This window comes from Pteronotus mesoamericanus, unplaced genomic scaffold, assembly GCF_021234165.1.
Source record: "Pteronotus mesoamericanus isolate MK-2021 breed Mesoamerican mustached bat unplaced genomic scaffold, CSHL_Meso_final contig_639, whole genome shotgun sequence".
Taxonomy (NCBI): domain Eukaryota; kingdom Metazoa; phylum Chordata; class Mammalia; order Chiroptera; family Mormoopidae; genus Pteronotus; species Pteronotus mesoamericanus.
The window spans coordinates 351929-372884 of NW_026555223.1; the positions used below are offsets into that span (position 1 = coordinate 351929).

A 20956-nucleotide genomic window follows, 5' to 3' on the forward strand; every position below is an offset into this window, starting at 1 on the left:
TTGCCCTTCTATTCTAAATGATAGGTTTGCTGGATATAGTAATGTAGGATGTAGGTCCTTGCCTTTCATGACTTTGAATACTTCTTGCCAGCCCCTTCTTGCCTGTAAGGCTTCTTTTGAGAAATCAGCCGAGAGTCTTATGGGAACTCTTTTGTGGGTAACTGTCTCCTTTTCTCTTGCTGCTTTTAAGATTCTCTCTTTATCTCTAACCTTGGGTAATTTAATTATGATGTGCCTTGACGTGTTCCTCCTTGGATCCAACTTCTTTGGAACTCTGAGCTTCCTGGACTTCCTAGAAGTCTATTTCCTTTGCCAGATGGGGGAAATTTTTCTTTATTGCTATTTTCAAATAAACTTTCAATTTCTTGCTCTTTTTTCTTCTGGCACCCCTATGATTTGGATGTTGGAACATTTAAAGTTGTCCCAGAGGTTCCTAAGCCTCTCCTCATTTTTTTGAATTCTTGTTTCTTCTTTCTGTTCTGGTTGAATATTTATTTCTTCCTTCTGTTTCAAATCATTAATTTGAGTCTCAGTTCCCTTCCCTTCACTATTGGTTTCCTGTATGTCTTTCTTTATTTCACTTTGCATAGCCTTCACTTCTTCTTTTTGTGACCATACTCAATCATTTCTGCAATCATCCTGATTACCAGTGTTTTGAATTCAGCATCTGATAAATTGGCTATCTCCTTGTTTAGTTCTTTTTCTAGAGTTTCATCTGTTCTTTCATTTGGGCCACATTCTTTGTCTCAGCACACCTGTTACATTGTAAGGGGCAGAGCCTTAGGTATTCACCAGGGTAGGGCAACCTGCTTCACTGTGTTGTGGTGCTGTATGTGGGAGAGGGGTCCATGAGGGAATAATGACACTTGCTTGGCTCACTCTCCCCTTTCAGTCACTTCTCCCGCTTCCCATGGGTGAATTGAGCCCTTTGAGGTGCTGCACTGGTGCTGATTCCTGGGTGGGTGGGCTGAGGTATGTTTTAGGATCCCAAGGTAGGTCCCTCCAAAAGACTTTCCTGTGAGACTGGCAGGTCCTCCCATCCCCAGAACCCCAACAGGTTTTCACAGCCAGAGGTTCTCAGGCATTCTTTTCCTGGCTGTAACACTGCGTTGCATGTTCTGTCTCACTCCCCAGCTGTTCCTCCCGGCTTATCTGCATGTGAATGTGCAACCTCCTGTTCTGCCACTTCCTTGCCCACCTGAACCGCCAGCCCCCACCTTGCTGTGAGTCATCTCCACCCCAGCTGCCCATCTCCACCCCTCCTACCAGTCTGAGTGAAGGTTTCTTCTTTTACTTCTTGGTTGTCAGACTTCCATACAGTTTTACTTTCTGGCAGTTCCGGTTGTTTTTTTGTTTTTAAATTGGTTGTTATCTTTCTTTTGGTTGTGTGACGAAGTGAAGTGTACCTACCTACGCTTCCTTCTTGGCCAGAAGATCAAAATATTTTTTATTTAGCATATGTATCTTTTTCCCAAATAGCCATTAACTTGTTAGAGCATAATTAATTATTAAGTTATTTGAACCTAACTACTTAAGAAGTGGAACTCATATGTATTTCTCTTGGCCTAGAGGTGCCATAAAAACTCATTAAGACACTTTAAATATAGTGTATTAATAGAAAATTTGAAATTTATCAAGACTAACAAATCAGGAATATAAATGGTCTGTGAGGGATCCAGATGTTGGACAGCAGGCAAAGGCTTCAAATTAGCTAGTGAAAGAAAAAAAGAAATGTTTATGTTTAAAGAATGAAAGGAAAGTATTTAGATAATTACTCCTTAACTAGATAATATCAATAGACATAGAAATTAGCCCTAGCTGATGTGGCTCAGTGAATTGAGCACAGGCCTGTGAACCAAAGGGTTGCAAGTTCAATTCCCAGTGTAGGGCACATGCTTGGGTTGCAGGCCAGGTCCCCAGCAGGAGGTGTGCAAAATGCAACCACACATTGATATTTCTCTCCCACTTTTTCTCCCTCTCTCTAAACAAACAAACAAACAAATAAATAAATAATAAAATCTTAAAAAAAAAGAAAAAGAAATTATAAGACCCTAGCCAGGTGCCAAAGTTTCGGGTTCAATCCCCAGTCAGTTACTTTCTCTCTCTCTCTCTCTCTCTCTCAAGTCAACAAATAAAAAAATATAAAAAATTTTTTTTGCATTAAAAAGAACAGTAACTGATATAAATTTTTAAAAGATTGTTTGTTTATTTGTTTGTTTGTTTGTTTGTTTTAGAAAGAGGGAAAGGGAGGGAAAGAGCGAGAGAAACAATGATGTGAGAGAGAAACATCAGTTGGCTGCCTCTCATATGTGCCCTGACCAGAGACCGAACCCACAACCCAGGCATGTGCTGACTGGGGATGGAACCAGCAACCATTCACTTTGCAGAGTGAGGCCCTACTAACTGAGCCACACTGGTCAGGGCTGAAATAATTTTAGTAGAGGGACTCAAAAACAGATTCATGATGGCAAGAAAGAAGTATAAATAAACTTGAAGACAGATCAATACAGATTATCCAATCTAATAAATAAATTTTTAAAAAAGAACAAAGAAAAGGGGACAGAGCCTCAGAGAGCTGTGAAAGACCATTAAGCATACTAACATATATAATGGAAATCTCAGAGGCAGAGGAGAGAGATATAGGAGAGAAAAATATTTGAAGAAATAACTGCATAGTTTCCCCAAATTTGTTGAAAGACATACACGTATGGATATAAGAAGTTTAGCAGACACCAAACAAGATAAAGAAACTCACATGTAGCACGTTATGGTCAAACTTCAGAAAACCAAAGAGAAAGAGAACAATCTTGAAAGCAGAAAGAGGAAAAAAATGATTTACTAAAGATAGAGTTTATGCCCTGGCTGGTGTGGCTCAGTGGATTGAGTGCTGGCCTGTGAACCAAAAGCTTGCCAGTTCGATTCCCAGTCAGGGCACATGCCTGGGTTGCGGGCCCAGTCCTTGGCTGGAGAGGTGCAAGAGGCAACCAATTAATATATCTCTCAAATACTGATGTTTCTCTTTCTTTCTCCCTCCCTTCCCATCTCTCTATAAATAAATAAATAAATAAAAATTTTTGTAAATGATAGAGTTTATTATGATTTGAATGTCTGTGTCTTTCTCATTAGAAAACAGAGAGGTCAGAAGACAGTGAAAAGTCATCTTTAACATGCTGAAAGAAATACTCTATGAACCCAGACTGGTGTGACATTAACTCTAAGTAGGTTGGAAAAAAATTAAAGCTCTTTATTGTAATCCCAAGAGAACCACTGAAAAACAAAGCAAAGAAGTGTATAGCTAAAATGCAGTTGACAAATTAAAATGTAATTTTATGCATTTAAGTTTTATGTGTATAAAACTTAAAATCATCAAAAGAAAGCAAGTAAGGAAGAAGAACAATTAATAATAGAGGTTCAAACAGAAAAAAGTAATTACTTAGGAACCTTGAATGCAGCTGTATCATTAACTGCATTAAACGTTAATGGCCTAAACACTCAAAATAAAAAATCAAAGATAATCAGAAAGTATTAAGAAGCTGTCCCTGCTGTATGATGTCTACAAGAGACTCTCCAAACATGCACACCCAGGAGGGCTGAAAGTGAATGGGTGGAGTGATACACCATACAAATGGGAAGCATGAGAAAATGGGAGTGGCTATGTCAACAGAATAAAAACAGAGTATGGCCAAACATAAAGAGGAATATTTTATAACAGTAAAAAGGGAAAGTTATCAGGAAGACTTAATAATCATAAATATGTATGTGCCTAACAATGCTGTCTCAAAATACATGAGAAAAAATTGATAGAAATGAGAGGAGAAATAGACAATGTCATAATTATAGCTGGAGATTTTAATATCCATGTTTTAGTAATTGATACAACAACTAGACAAAAGATCGTATAAAGTCCATAAACACCATAAACTATATTCACCTAAATATTTTTTATGTGCACATGGTATATTCACTAAGATAGATCATAAGCTAGGTTGTAAAACAAATCTCAATAAATTAGGACTAAAATCAGGCAGAGTATGTTTGTGATCAAACAGAATTAAATTAGTAGTCAACTACATTAAGATATCTAGGAAAATACTAAATGTTAAAAAATTAACCAACACACTTCTATATAATCCATGAATCATAAATGGAAACAAAGAAAATTTAAAAATATTTTGAAGTAAATATTAATGAAAATACACATATCCAAACTTATCTAGGGCTGCTAATATAATGCTTACAGGGAAATTTATAGTTTCAATTGCTTATATTAGAAAAAGCAAAGGTCTAAAGTCAGTAACTTCATCATAGTAATTCAGAAAAAAGAAGAACAGATTAAACCCAAAGAAAGAAAATGTTGAAGAGTAGAAATCAAAAACAAACAAACAAACAAACAAAGGAAAACAAATACTAGAGAGAATTAACAAGGGCAAAAAATTAGTCTTTAAAAAGAAAAAAATTATAAGCTACTAACTTATAGCTGATAAAAAAGAGAAGGGAGATAGAGCCCATTTCATTCAGAAATGAAACATGGTTTGTCACTGTAGATCCTACAGATACTAAAAACATAGTTAGAGAATATACTATAAACAATTCGAGAGCTAGATGGAATACACAAATTCCTTGAAAAGCACAAACTCAGTGATCAAGCCAAAGCTCATTCAAGAATAAATATACATTTTTAAAAATTAATTAATTATTTATTTATTTTTAGAGACAGGGGCAGGGAGAGAGAAAGAGAGAGAGGGAAACATCACTTGGTTGCCTCTTGCAATGCCCCCAACCAGGAACCTGGCCCACAGCCCAGGCATGTGCCCCTACCAGGAATCCAATCGGCAACCTTTTGGTCTGCAGGGCAACACCCAACCCACTGAACCACACCAGTCAAGATAGGAAGCAATATGGATCTTTAACTAAATATCTATTAGAGAAATAGAACTTAACTTAAAAATCCTTCTCAAAAGTAATTTCTAGACTCAGGTAGCTTCACTGGTCATTTATGCAAGACATTCAACAAAGAACTATTACTAATTGTACATAAACTCTTTCAGGGTGTAAGAGAAGAGATAGAACATCACAGATAATATTACTTTGATATCAAAACCAGACAAAGACATTATAAAGAAACTACAGTCCAATATATCTCATGAATGTTGACACAAAAACTCAACAAAATAGAAACTAATTGAATCCAGCAACCTATAAAAAGAACATCAAAATGAATACCCTGACCCCCATGAATACAGATATACTTTAAGGAAAAAAATCAGTGTAATCAATTAATTACCTGAACAGAATAAAAGATGCAGTCTGTAATAAGGAAGATCTCTCTTTCTCCTTCTCATCCACCCTCTCCCTCCCTCTGTCTCTTTTGTTCATATTTCCTCCCTCCTTCTTTCTCTTATTCTCTGTCTCTCTCTCTCTCTCTCTCTGACCTCTCCCTCTGTTTCCATCTTTCCATATTTCTACCTCCTTTCCACTCTCCACATCTGACCATGGTTGGTACCTCTAAGTTGTTCAGTAGGTGCCTCAAGGTTTTTTGTGCACGGCACAGGGAGAACTAGGGGAGAAAGTCCCAGAGCTGTTCTGACCACCCCTATGGTTCAGCCTCTGGACAGCAAGGAATTCCCCATGGTTCCCAAATGGCTGACCTGAAAGACATAGGCTCAGGAGACTCAGGGATAGCTCTTGTTTAGATTGTCTCTCTCTTCCTCATGGTCCCTGGGATCCTGCACAGTAGACATCATAGGTGAGAGAGTTAGTGAACCTTAGAATCATAGACTCATCATCAGTATTTCTTTGGATAACAGATAGAATCATGGAAAATTTTACCCTTAGATCTAATAGATTTTAGAACGATGATACTTTAGAATCCTAAACTCCACAATCCACTAGAATGTAAGCTCCATGAGGGCAGGAATTTTTGTCTATTTTTTGGTCTGAATTTTCACACAAAGCATTGGTAGCAGAGGTGGGCTATGATCCAAGTTTTCAGGATATACCCATTGCATCTCCCCTCCATCATCCCCCTTTCTGAGATCAGAACTCAGTCCTGAGTCCCTCACTTACTCTCCTCCTACTGCCCTGTCAGCCTGAAGAAAATTGGAGAAGAGCAGGTACCCAGAGTCTCCTCCCTTATCCCTCACCTCTGTCAATGACGTCAACAGATTCTCCACATGGACACCCAGAATATTTCTCACGAAGTGCTTGGCTGCATGGCTGACAAGCAATGTCCGGAGGATGAGCAGGAGGAAGCCCAAGTGGGTCAGACAAACAGCAGTTCTCAGGTGCTTTATCCTCTTTAATCATCACCATCAGCGGCTCCCAGACCTTCTTGCATCAGCCCCAAGGGGATGATGGAGGAGGGAAATCTGGGGACCTCCTGAGTTACGGCTCCCAGCACTGCGCTAGGTCTATTAGTTGGCTAGGGCTGCTGGAACTGAGTACAACCAAGTGGCTCAAACAACAGAAATCTGTTGTCTCAGTTCTGGACACTACAAGTCAGAAATCAAGCTTCTGGTGGTTTGCTGGCAATCTTGGTGTATACAAACATCGCCTTGTGTCACTATCTGTGTCAGTGTGTGACACTGCAAATTTCTCCTTTTGTAGGGACATCAGACATATTGGAGTAGGGACCCACCCTTCTCCTGTATGACTTCATCTCAACTAATTGAAGCTGTAATGACCCTATTTACAGATAAGTCTACATGGTGAGGCACTGGAGGATAGGACTTCCACGTGTGAACACTTGGGGAACACGATCCAACCCATGCCATGAGTATCCCCTACCCCGTTATCTGTGGTAGACATCTCCTGATTGTCCCACCCTCTTCCAGAACCGGCCTTTGGCTGACCTCACTTCACGTATCCCTCGGCTGCAGCCCCAGTGGCTGTACCCCTGTTCCCCCATCTGACTGCACTTGAGCAGTCTCTGGCCCATGCTTAGTCCCTTCCTCTGTCTCTCAGTCACACCCCAGAGACTGTGGTTGTTTGCATCTGCCTGTTTCATTTCTTTTTGGCTTATCTTTTTCCCAAATTCTCCTGTTATCTCTTTCTCTCTCTATCACATCCCATTCAGCCATCACATCTACAATAGAAACTGGTGGTGTGTTGACTGCTCCATGGACATGCACGGATACACGTGGGAGTCCACACTGTAGGTGCTGTGGAGGAGGGGCCTGCTTACCCAGCTTTTTCTGAGTCACTGTGTTTCAAATACCCTGTTTCTCTGATCTAACTTTTCCCTTGCCTCATCAGCTCCCCATTCTGCTTCTATCCCTTGATGTCTCTGCGCCCCTTTTAGCCAGGGATATACTGTCTGTGGCTGCCATTCTGCACTCAGCAGGCAGCTTAGACAGCACAGGGCAGGGTGGAATCCCACCTTGGGGTGGGGCTATTGGGCCCTCTGATGTTGGTGCCACTCAGGAGGAGTGGTCTCTGCCTGAGCAAAATGGCTGCTACCACATGGGGATGAATCAGCACTGAGATCCCACTGGCTACTCTCTCAGTTCTCTCCCCAAAGCCTCCTTCCCCAGTCTCTCCTCAGGGTCTCTAGCTTACTCTGTCCCCACCTTTTCTGGAGACCAGGGTAAGTGGCTGCAAATACAAAATATGTGTTGATCCTTTAAATGGCTCTTTGCATCTCCAGCCGCTTGTCTCTCGCAGAGAGCAACACTGCCACTTTTCACAGCTGGCTGTTTTCTGTGTACTTTTTGGGCTCTGGTGCTGTGGACAAGAGATCCCTGCTTTTGGTTTAGACCCCACTCTTCTCAAGGGGACCAACTGGCCATTTCAATATCCTCCTGGTGCTGCCACCCATTGGCTGTCCGCCCACCTTCTCAGGTCTGTACTTCACTCTTTACCAGTTAGATTGCGCTAAAGCCGATTCCTCTGTCTCTGAGGTTACAAGGATCCTCTCTTGTTGTTGTTCAGTTGTTTGTTCCAGGTGATTTCTCCACAATTTAGCTGTAATTCCAGGTTGCTCCTTGAAGGAGGTCAGTGTGACTTCCACTCACTCCACTGCCATCTTGATTCTCTCCCCACCTATTCTTATTAGCCAGTAATCTGATGTCCTTCTCTTGAGAATTCTTCTTAGTAGCCCCAATCCCAGTGATCCAAACATTTAGGACTGTGAACTTAATCCAAAGGAGCAATCCTCACTCCCATCCACTGCTGGGGGTTGGGGAGGTGGCTGTAATGTGGTACAGCTTCTGAGTGTGGTTTGACAATATCAGCCAAAATCATTAAGGAATGTATAATCTGAATCAGCAGTTTCACAGCTCATAATTTTTCTTACAGATGCACTCAGTTGTGTGCAAAATGACCTATGTGCAAGCTTATTTGTTGCAGGTTTATTTAATAGTGAAAGTTTGGAAATAACACAAGTTTTTATCATTAGATGGCTGACTAATAAATTGTGGTACATTCATACAGTGGAATACTGTGTCAGTCAGGATCCCAACAAGAAAGGTAAGACACACACAAATAAAATAACAGAGTTTAATGAAAGGACCATTCACAAAGTTGAGGGAAATCCGATGAGGGATGAGAAACACCTGTAAACTAGCCACAGTGAGGCTCCCCTGCTTCCCTGTCCCTGAAGGTGCAAATGGAGGGAGCAGTAGTTCCTGGAACAGTGAGACCTGTATATCCAACAGGAGTCAAGGTCAAAGCAAGTTACATGACAAAGTATAACCGTGAGGGAGAGAGAAGTGTAATCTTGTCCTAAGTGAAGGACCAATGGAAGGGAGGAAAATACAGCTGGCCCTTCATATCCATAGATTCTCTATCCATGAATTCAACCAATCACCATTGGTTGTGGAACCCAAGGATACAGAGGACCAACTGAAGACTTGCGCCTCCTCAGACTTTGGTATCTGCAGGGAGTCTGAAACAACTTCCTGTGGTTACCAAGTCATGACTGTAATGATGATCTACCACAGACAAGGCAAGCCTCAGATTTCTAGCAACTTCCCTACCCCCAATAAATAAAGTCTGTTAAGACAATAAAGTAAAAAAGAGACGAGGAGAGCAAAGAGACTGAGAAACACAGAGTCCTAAAGATATCATTTAAAGACTGAATCCAGCATAGTTGCCTCTTCTTGGCCTGCTCCATAGCTCCTAAAAATAGATTCCCATTTTTGCTTAAACTAGTTTGAGTTAAATTTCCACTGCTTGCAACAAAAATCTTAATCCCAGATCTTTGGCTGAAAGCCTTTGTCAAGCTCCATTACGCTCTCCCAAGAGTCTTGAGTGCTGATTCAGCCCACTTTTGGAATCTGAACCAATGAACTCTACCAAATGAAACAGCTCTCTCCAGTACAAGACAGGAGCCAATAGCATCATATTTTGTAAAAATTGTATTATGATGACTTGGAAATATACAGAAAAGTTGAAAGAATTGTACAATTAGGTACCACCTTGATTCTATACTTAGCATTACTCTACTTGCTTTACGACAAACCTATGCTTCCATCCACCCATCAAGCTATCTGGTTTTTTATGCATTTCAGTGTAAGTGGCAGACATCAATGCACTTCATCCTGTAACATTGCACAGCATCATTTTGTAATGCTTTGTAAAGAGACACCCCTTGACATTTAGAAACAAATTGTATTACTAGGATCTCAGACTCTGCAAATCTTAGATTCAGGGACACCCCAAAATTCTTTTGCATTTATCTTTACAGACGACACCCACAGCTTCTCTGTGGCAGCAAATCTATCGTAAGAAGGTGATTTTTCTTTTCACCAATGATCACAAATCACCCTTAGTCATAGCTTATGAAGAAAAGGTGGCTGAAGCTGGCTTGGCCACCCCAGGTTTGAGGTTGGCTCACCGCCACACACAGAGAGGGATGACAGAGAGGACTGAATGAGTTTAATCCCCATAATGCCAAAGCTAATGGTGAACACCGTGTGACTGCCAATAGCGCCAGAGTCCATGAGAGGAATCACCTTTCATCCACCAGGATCATTCCCAGGTCTTACTTGTCCAAACCTGTGCTGCTCATCCCACTCCAGATTTTGGAAGTTAGCAACTCAACTGAGTCTGGGCATCTTGAGGGCTTAGGGAACTCAGAGTTGAGGGAAGGCAGGGGTGCAGGGGTCTTGCCCAGGCTTTTCTACCAGTCCCTGTGTAATCTTGGGGGTAATGATGGCCATGGCTCCCCTCCTTTGCAAAGCTGCTGTAAAAGCCAAAGTATGACCAGATAGCTAAGAGCTTGGAAACTGCCAATGGCTACAGAGACCATGAAGCATGAGCTAAGTGCTCTTTACATGTCAGGCCCTGCTGAAGCATTTTTCATTTTTCAATTGATTGAATCCTTACAACAACACTGAAATGCTGCTATTACCCTCAGTGTACAGATAAGTAAACTGAGGCATGGAAAAATTAAGTAACTCCCCCAATACACTCTGGCTCCAGATACCACACTCTTTTTATTCAACACACTCTCCTGGGACAATACTGAGGGGGGAAAAAACGCCAGACATAAAAGTACATTCACATGGTCCCTTTATATAAAGGACAAAACTGATTAAACTAATTAATACTTGAAGTCAAGAAACGGGCTGCCTTGCCCTGACCATGTTCCTCAGTTGGTTGGAGCATCATCCAGTGCACCGAAAATGTGTGGGTTTGATCCCTGGTCAGGGCATATAAGCTAGGTTGCAGCTTTGATCCCCAGTTAGTATGCATACATGAGACAACTGATTGATGTCTCCCTCTCTCTCTCTCTCTCTCTCTCTCTCTCCTTCCAACAAACATATCCTTGTCTGAGGATTTAAAAGATTTAGAAAAGAAACAGGCTTCCTGCAGTGGTGGGTGACTTGAAAAGGGCACAAGGGGCATCTGAAGTGCTGACAAAAATGTGTTTCTTCATCTGGGCCTTGGCTTAGGGTGTTACTCAGCTTGTGAAAGTTTACTGAGCTGCACCTCTGCAGTGAGAGTACTCTTTTTCATATACTGCACTTTATATTCTCAAAAATGCTTTCAATGTACAGGTAACTATAAAAAGAAAATAATTCTTTTTTTTCTTTTTTTAAATCCTTCATGAAGGGACACAGAAGGCCTACTCATTGTCCGTCCTTTGCACAATAAGTAGACATAAGCAAAGATACTTTGTTATGTAATTTTCAGAAATTATTGATATCTTAGAGTGGATTATTTAGAATTTATAAGATCAATGTTACCCTAAAAGTCCTATCTTTATCTTTAGAGACACTTTTACAAGCTGAAATGACTATTGTAAAGCACACAGATGAATTTCCGAGTTCCCAAATACCAAGATAGCATTTCTTGGTATTCAGAAAACTCCACTGCTCTGGAACTTTGAATATTCCACTATTTTGTTACTATAAGGTTATACCTTATAGGTGCTGATTTGCAGAAACTTCCCCCTTGAAGTTTTTGTGGTCATAAAATAAGGAAAATGAATTCTATTACCATGAAATGCAAAGGAAGGAAAAGAATACCATTACCATACTTGCATACAGGCTGTATTAGTTTCCTAGGGCATCTAATGTTTGACAAAGGGGGCAGAAGCATAAAATGGAGCAACAATAGCCTCTTCAACAAATGGTGTTGGGAGAGCTGGACGGCTACATGCAAAAAATTGAAATTGGATCATCAGCTGACACCATACACAAAAATAAACTCAAGATGGATAAAAGACTTAAATATAAGTCGCAACACCATCAAAGTCCTAGAGGAGAACATTGGCAGGAAACTCTCAGATATCCCACGCAGCAATTTTTTCACTGATATGTCTCTTAAAGCAAGAGACATAAAGGAAAGAATAAACAAGTAGGACCTCATCAAAATAAGAAGCTTCTGCACAGCAAAAGAAAACATCAGCAAAATGAAAAGGGAGCCAACCATATGGGAAAATATATTCGCTAATGATACATCAGATAGAGGTTTGATCTCCAAGATATATAAAGAGCTCACTTGACTCCACTCCAAGAAGACAAATGATCCAATCAAAAAATGGGCAAAGGACCTGGGCAGATACTTTTCCAAGGAGGAGATACAGAGGGCCCAGAGGCATTTGAAAGGGTGCTCAGCATCACTATCCATCAGAGAAATGCAGATCAAAACCACCTTGAGGTACCACCTCACACCGGTCAGAATGGCCATCACAAACAGATCAACAAACAACAGGTGCTGGCGAGGCTGGGGAGAAAAGGGAACCCTAGTACACTGTTGGTGGGAATGCAGACTGGTGCAGCCATTGTGGAAAGCAGTGTGGAATTTCCTCAAAAAGCTGAAAATGGAACTGCCTTTTGATCCAGTGATTCCCCTGCTGGGACTATACCCTAAGAACACCAAAACGCCAATACAAAAGAACCTATGCACCCCAATGTTCATAGCAGCACAATTTATAATAGCCAAGTGTTGGAAGCAACCTAAATGCCCATCAGTAGATGATTGGATCAAAAAATTATGGTACGTATACACAATGGAATACTAATGAGCAGAAAGGAAAAAAGAACTACTGAACTTCGCGACAGCATGGATGGAACTGAAGAGCATTATGCTAAGCGAAATAAACCAGGGGGAGAAAGAAAATAATTCTAATGCTATTTATCCTTTCTAAACAATTGAAAGGGGGAAGTATAGATATAAAGAAAACTAAATCTAATAGAAGGTATGAAAATGAAGGGGAAAATTATGAGAAAAGGCATGGTAAATGGAAAACAAAATAAAATGGTAGAGATAAATCCATATGCATCAGTATTTCAAGAAGTAAAAGCAGACTACACTTGCCAGTTAGTAAACCCACAATGATATACACTCATAGATTGAATAAAAAAATAAATCTCACAAGGCACAGGAAGGAAAGAGGTAAATGAAAGGGAGAAGACATACCAGCCAGATGTCTCTTGAAGGAGACAATGTAGCTGTACTTAGATGAAGTTGACATTATGGAAAAAAAAAAGAGATATTAGGAATAACAGGAACATTGTGATGAAAGGATTTGTGCACCTGACACATAACAATGGAGCCCTAAATTATAATATTTTAATTTGCACTATTAGTAATTGATAAATCGAACAGACAAAAAGTATCCAAGATATGGAAAAATGGGAAGATACTTTAATTAGGTTGATCCAAGTAACAACTACAGTACCCTAAACTCTTGGAAAATCTCCATTATTTTCAAGTATACATGGAAATTTTACAAATATTAGCCATATGCCCAGGCAAGATACAAACCTTAATAAATGCTGCAGAAATAACATCACAGACAATACAGTCTTTCACTTTGCAAAACTAAAAGAAATCAATAATATAAAGGAGAACAGCTCTTAATGTAGTGGAGAGAAAGGTGGGTACAGACCACAGGCAGTATCATGGCAACCTGGAACTACCCATCCCTGAGAATAATAAACTGATTATGACTCTTATGACTTGTTGGATTTAACTAAATATGCAAGAAGATGTGACTGGTGGAATCGTGTTTTGAGCCACAGTTCTATAACCATGGTAGGAAAAATATTCAGTAGTCACTCAGATTGTAATGGGTGCAGTGACTGGCTGGTGCGCAGGATCTTTGTTCTAGAAAGTTGGAAAATTTGTAGCAACTGCAGTAGGTGCTGGCATTATTCTCCTTTGAATTGCTAGTCACAGCAGTTATGTGAAGATTGATAGAAGAAAGTTGAAAAGGTGTAAACAAAGCAAAGGGACAGATTAAGAGATGAGCAGAGACTTCTGGTCAAGATGGCAGCATAGATAAACACAGCTTGCCTCCTCGCACAACCACATCAAAATTACAACTACGCTATAGAACAACCATCATTCAGAGCCATCAGAAATTGAGCTGAATGGAAGTCCTACAACTATAGAATTAAAGAAGAAACCACATGCAGCCTGGTAGAAGGTACAGTGATATGGAACAGGCTCTTCCCACAACAAGTGATGGATAAAAATCAGGAGGGATATCTTGAGAGTGAGGGGTCTCAGCCCCACACCCAGCCCCCAGGTCAGGGATCCAGTGGCAGGAAAAGAAGACTCTGTAATTTCTGTCTGTAAAAACCAACAGGGATTGAGGCTGTGAAAAACAAAAACTTCTGGAATCCCAGGCAGTTCCTCTTAAAAGGCCCTCATGTAGATTTACTCAGATTCACTCCCTCTGAGTTCAAGCAGAGTGGCATCAGATTGAAAGGCATCAGAGACACGGGGTGGAACTGAATTGTCCAGCATCAAAACAAGAGCTAGGGGACAGCTTTCTCCCAGGCAGAAGTGCTGACAGAAGCCACTGTTCCTTTTCTGAGCCCTCCCCCAACAGAGCCACAGAGCTAGCAGGTGGTCACCATACCTGAGACTCCATTGTCCTGGCTCACATTGTTTGCACCACCCTTGTGATTCCCTGAGGACCTGCCCCACTCAACTTCCAGGCCCATCCAAGCTGTTTCCAGTGGCTTTTCCATATGAATGGCTTCCTTTGGTCCATGCTTCGGATTTTCCTAAATTCTTCCAAACAAGTGGCATCTGGAAGTGAGCCCTGTGCCTTTCACTAAGTTGTCCCAGACTGGACACTAGCAGCAGCCTTGGTTCACAGCCTGGACTTATCTGGGTACCTCCAAGCCCAGCACAAGTAGCAGCCATCTGCAGATGGCTTTGTTATTTATGCTGTGTGACCCTGGACAGAACACAGGCAGTGGATGACGTTGGATGTGCCAACAGTTATCAAGGCTCAACTACAGCAGGAGAATGTACACAGCCCATATGGTGGGCACATCTTGAGTACCCAGCTTAGGTAATGGGGAGGCTGTGCCAGTGGACCCTACAGGACACCTACTACATTAGGCCACACTATGAAGACATGGAACCAAAACAGCTCTACCTAATACATAGAAACAAACACAAGGAGGCTGCCAAAATGAGAGGATAAGGAAACATGGTCCAAATGAAACACAGAACAAAACTCCAGAAAAAGAACTAAACAAAATGGAGATAAGCAATCTACTAGATGCAGAGTTCAAAACACTGGTTATAAGGATGCTCAAGAAACTTAGTGAGAACCTCAACACAAAAAAGAATTAATCAGAAATAAAGGATATACTAACATATAAAGGACAATTTACAGGGAATCAACAGTAAAGTGATGAAGCCAAGAATCAAATCAGCAATTTGGAATATAAGAAAGCAAAAAGCAACCAATCAGAACTGCAAGAAAAAAAGAACCCAAAAACATGAGGATAGTGTAAGGAGCTTCTGGGGCAACTTCAAACATACCAACATTCATATCATAGGGGTACCAAGAGGAGAAGAGAGAGCAAGAAATTGGAAACCTATTAGAAAAAAATAATGACAGAAAAGTTCTGTAACTTGGTGAAAAAAATAGACATACAAGTTCAGGAAGTGCAGAGAATTCCCAACAAGATGAACCCGAAGAGGCCCACTCCAAAACACATCATAATTAAAATGCCAAAGGTTAAATAAAATAGAGAATGTTAACAGCAGCAAGAGAAAAGCCATTAGTTATCTACAAGGAGCCCCCATAAGACTGTCAGCTAATTTCTCAAAAGCAACTTTTCAGGCTAGAAAGGATGGGCAAGAAATATTCTGACTTCCAGCCAAGATGGAGGCATAGGTAGAAACATTTTGCCTCCTTGCACAACCAAAATAAGGACAACAAATTTAAAAACACAAACAACCAGAATTGCCAAGAAATCAAACTGTATGGAAATCCAGCAACCAAGAAGTTAAAGAAACATTCCTCCAGACTGTGTCACAATGCAGTGATGTGAGTTGCCACGTCCTGGCAAGTAGCTAAGGCTCCATCCCTTACAACATAACAGGAGCACCGAGACAAAGAAATATGGCCCAAATGAAAGAACAGATAAAAAACTCCCCCAAAAGAACTAAGTAATGAAGAGATAGCCAACTTATCAGATGCACAGTTCAAAACACTGGTAATCAGGATGCTCACAGAAATGGTTGAGTATGGTTGCAAAATAGAGGAAAAAGTGAAGGTTATGCAAAGTGAAATAGAGGAAAATATACAGGGAACCAACAGTGAAGGGAAGGAAACTGGGACTCAAATCAACAATTTGGAACAGAAGGAACAAATAAACATTCGACCAGAACAGAATGAGGAAACAAGAATCCCCAAAATTGAGAAGCTCAGGAACCTCTGGGATAACTTTAAACACTCCAATATCTGAATCATAGAGGTGCCAGGAGAAGAGGAAGAACAAGAACTTGAAAACTTTTTGAAAAAATAATGAAGTAGAATGCCCCCAATTTGGCAAAGGAAATAGACTTCCAGGAAGCTCAGAGAGTCCCAAAGAAGTTGGACCCAAGGAAGCACACGCCAAGGCACGTCATAGTTAAGTTACCCAAGACTAAAGATAAGGAGAGAATCTTAAAAGCAGCAAGAGAAAAGGAGACAGTTACCTACAAAGGGGTTTCCATAAGACTATCAGCTGATTTCTCAAAAGAAACCTTGCAGGCAAAAAGGGGCTGGAAAGAAGTATTCAAAGTCATGAAAGGCATGGAGCTACCTCCAAGATTACTCTATCCAGCAAAGCTCTCATTTAGAATGGAAGGGCAGATAAAGTGCTTCCCAAAGAAGGTCAAGTTAAAGAAGTTAATTGTCACCAAGCCCTTATTATATGAAATGTTAAAGGGACTTATCTAAGAAAAAGACGATCAAAACTATGAACAATAAAATGACAACAAACTCACAACCTTCAACAACTGAACCTAAAACAAAACAAAAACAAACAAAGCAAACTAGAACAGGAACAGAATCACAGAAATGAGGATCAAATGGAGGGTTATCATTGGGGAGAAGGAGGTGGGAGAATGGGGGAAAAGTTACAGGGAATAAGACACATAAATGGTATGTACAAAAAATAAACGGGGGGAAGTTAATAACAGTATAGGAAATGGAGAAGCCAAAGAACTTGTATGTACCACCCATGGACATATACTAGGTGGTGGAAATGCTGGTGGGAGGGGGGGTGCAGAGTGGAGGGGAATAAAAGAGAGAAAAAAAATGCGACAACTGTAATAGCATAATCAATAAAATATACTTAAAAAATAAATACTCAAAGCTATGAAAAGCAAGGACCCACAACCAAGATTACTCTACCCAGCAAAGTTATCAGTTAGGATCAAAAGACAGGTAAAGGTCTTCCCAGACAAGAAAAAGCTAAAGGAGTTCATCACCACCAAACCAGTATTGTATGAAATGTTAAAAGGTCTTTAAGAAGAAGAGTCCTTGCCGGTGTGGCTCAGTGGTTGGAGCATCACCCCATAACAAAAGGTTGCAGATTTGATTCCTGGTCAGGGCACACATCTGAGTTGTGGTTTCATTCCTGGTTTGGGTATGGACTTGTGTGACCCCTGGTCCAAAGCATACGATCCCTGGTCCCTGCACAAATCCCCTGTCTGGATGTGTACGGAGGCAGATGATCAATGTTTCTGTCACATCAATGTTTCTCCCTCTCCCATTCTCTCTCCTTCCTCTCTTTCACTAAGAAAACAAATGAAAAAATGCCCTCAAGTGAGGAAAAGATAAAATGAATAAAGGTCAACTTCCAGCCAAGATGGAGGTTTAGGTAGACATGCTTCACCTCCTCACACAACCAAAAGAAGGATAACAACCAATTTACAAACAAAAAAACAGCCCTGGCTGGTGTGGCTCAGTGGACTGAGTGCCAGCCCATGAACCAAAAGGTTAGCAGGTTGATTCCCAGTCAGGGCACATGCTTGTGTTGTGGGCCAGGTCCCACATGGGGGGCACATGAGAGGCAACCACAGATTGCTGTTCCTTTCCTTCTCTTTCTCCCTCCATTCCCCTCTCTAAAGATAAATAAGTAAAATCTTTTATAAAAAAAACAACCAGAACTTCCAGATAATCGAACTGTATGGAAGTCTAACAACCAAGGAGTTAAAGAAGAAACATTCATCCAGACTGGTAGGAGGGGTGGAAACAGGCAGCCAGGGCAGAGAGAACATGCAGCCAGGTGGCTGGAAGACTGGGCAGTCCTATATTTGCATGCAGATAAAAACCAGGAGGAAAAACTGGGGACCAAGACTACACAACTCAGGCTTCCAGTGCCAGGAAAATTAAAACTTCATCACCACTGGCTGTGAAACCTGTGTTGTCGTGGCAGACAAGCCCACTCACCTGGGAATCAGCACCAGGGTAGCAGCTGAAAGGGCATCATTCCCTTGCGGGAAGCAGGGGGAGTGACTAAAAGCAGAGCGAGAGCCAAGCAAGCAGCGTTGTTCCCTCTCTGACCCCTCCCCCACATACAGCATCACAACAAGGCAAAGCAGGCTGCTCCACCCTGGATAATACCTAAGGCTCCACCCTTTGCAATGTAACAGGTATGCCAAGACAAAGAAATATGGCCCAAATTAAAGAATAGATCAAGAAAGAATAGACCATGAAAGGCCAGAAAAAGAATCAAGTGACAAGATAACCACCTATCAGGTGCAGAGTTCAAAACACTGTTAATAAGGATGCTCACAGAAATCATTGAGTATGGCCACAAAATAAAGGAAGAAGTGAAGGCTATACAGATTGAAATAAAGAAAAATATACAGGGAGCCAACAGTGAAGGGGAGGAAACCAGGACTCAAATCAACAATTTGGAACAAAAGGAAGAAATAAACATCCAACCAGAAAAGAATGAAGAAACAAGAATTCAGAAAAATGAGGAGAGGCTTAGGAACTTCTGGGACAACTTTAAACTTGTCAACATGCAAGTCATAAGGGTGCCAGAAGGAGAAAAAGAAGAGCAAGAAACTGAAAACGTATTTGAAAAAATAATGAAAGAAAACTTCCCCAATCTGGCAAAGGAAATAGACTTCCAGGAAGCCCAGGAAGCTCAGAGAATACCAAACAAGCTAGACCCAAAGAGAGCCACAGCAAGATATATCATAATTAAAATGCCAAAGATTAAAGATAAAGAGAGAATTTTAAAAGCAGCAAGAGAAGAGTTATCCTACAAAGGAGTTCCCATAAGACTGACAATTGATTTCTCAAAAGAAATTCTGCAGGCAAGAAGGGGCTGCACGAAAATATTCAAAGTCATGAAAGGCAAGAACCTACATCCAAGATTACTTTATCCAGCAAAGCTATCATTTAGAATGGAAAAACAGATAAATTGCTTCCCAGACAAGGTAAAGCTAAAGGAGTTTTCATCACCAAACCATTATATGAAATGTTGTGTTGCAACCAGTCAATGCCTGGCAGGTCCACTCTAGATTTGGGCAGGCAGAAGAAAATGTGCAGAGCCATGGGAATGCTTGAAATGCCTTTATTCATGGGTGGGTGAGCCATGCACCCTGCAAGCTGCGTGCGCATGTGCATGTGTGTGTGTGTGTGTGTGTGTGTGTGTGTGTGTGTGTGTATCCAGTGAGAAGCTCCTGCTCCCTTAAGTACTAGAGACAAACAAAGCTGGCAAAAAGCCAAAATATTATATAAGGTAGTGTTATTCTGCACATCAAGCCCACTTCATGTTATGAGAACCATTTATCAGACCCAGTCTCAAGGCTATGAGAACACTACTTTATCAGGCCCATTCAAGGTTGTAAGAAACTGCTTCCTTTAGTTACCCAGACACCTGGGTGAGGAAGCCAGACTGCCTCCATTTACCCTACAAATGTTAAAGGGACTTATCTAAGAAAAAGAAGATCAGAACTATGAACAGCATGGATTCAACTAGAGAGCATTATGCTAAGCAAAATAAGCCAGGGGGCGAAAGACAAATACCATATGATCTCACCTATAAGTGGAACCTAACCAACAACACAAAGATGCAAGGAAAAAAAGACCAGCAACATTGAAAGAAAAAGAAACCAACAGAGACAAGAAGGAAGGAGGCAGGGGTGGGCAGGGGAAAGGGAAGGGAAGGGAAGGGGCAAGTCAAGGAACATATAGCAAGGACTCATGGACAAAGCCAAAGTGGGGAAGGATTGAGGGAGGGAGAGGGGGGAGGGGGGCAGAGGAAAGTGGTGGGGGGGAAGGCAGAGACAAATGTATTTGAAAAAATAAATTTAAAAAAAAACTATGAACAGTAAACAGACAACAAACTCAGAGCTATCAACAACTGAACCTAAAAAAAGAAAAATAGAAACAGACTAAGCAAACAACTACAACAGAAACAGAATTATAGAAATGGAAATCACATGGAAGGTCATCAGCAGGTAGGGGGAAGGGAGAGAATTGGGGGAAAAGGTACAGGTAACAAGAAGCCTAATTGGTATGCACAAAATAGACAGGGGGAGGTTAAGAACAGTAGAAGAAATGGAGAAGCCAAAGAACTTATATGTGCATCCCATGTACGTGAACTAAAGGGGGGAAATGCTGGAAGGAACTGGGGTACTGAGTGGGGGGGGACATAGGGGAGGAAAAAATGGGATAACTGTAATAGCATAATCAGTAAAATATACTAAAAAATAAACTTAAAGAAAAGTAAAAATGAATAAAGAAGAGAATAAAAAATATGAACAATAAAATGGCACTAAATATGTATCTATCAACAGTTGAATCTAAAAAAACAAAATAAACAAACAAACAAAACAAAAAGCAAATCACAGATACAGAGAATGCTTTGACGGTTGCCAGATGGGAAGGAGTCAGAGGGATGGGTGGAAATACAAATGGGTAGTTACAAAATAGTCATGGGGATGTAGAGTACAGCACAGGGAACAGAGTAGCCAAAGAACATATATGCATGAACCATGGATGTTGACAACAGTGTGGGAATAGCCTGAGGGTATGGGGGGTGACTGGGTGGAGGAGAGCAAAAAGGAAAAATTGGAAAAACTGAAATAGCAGAAACAATAAACTATAATTTTAAAAAAATAAATGAGCAAATAAGGCAGGATCTGAAATCAACAACATAATTGAAGAGGCAGCAGAATTTGTCAAACAGAACAGCGTGATATCCAGTGGGTTGTGGGAAGATTTTTGCTAGGTCTTGCATCTTAA

General features: G+C 40.8%; 1 pseudogene; it reads left to right on the forward strand.

The window, feature by feature from the left end:
- The first annotated feature begins 13389 nt into the window (after positions 1 to 13389).
- LOC129076657 (FUN14 domain-containing protein 1-like) lies at positions 13390 to 20956 on the forward strand (annotated as a pseudogene).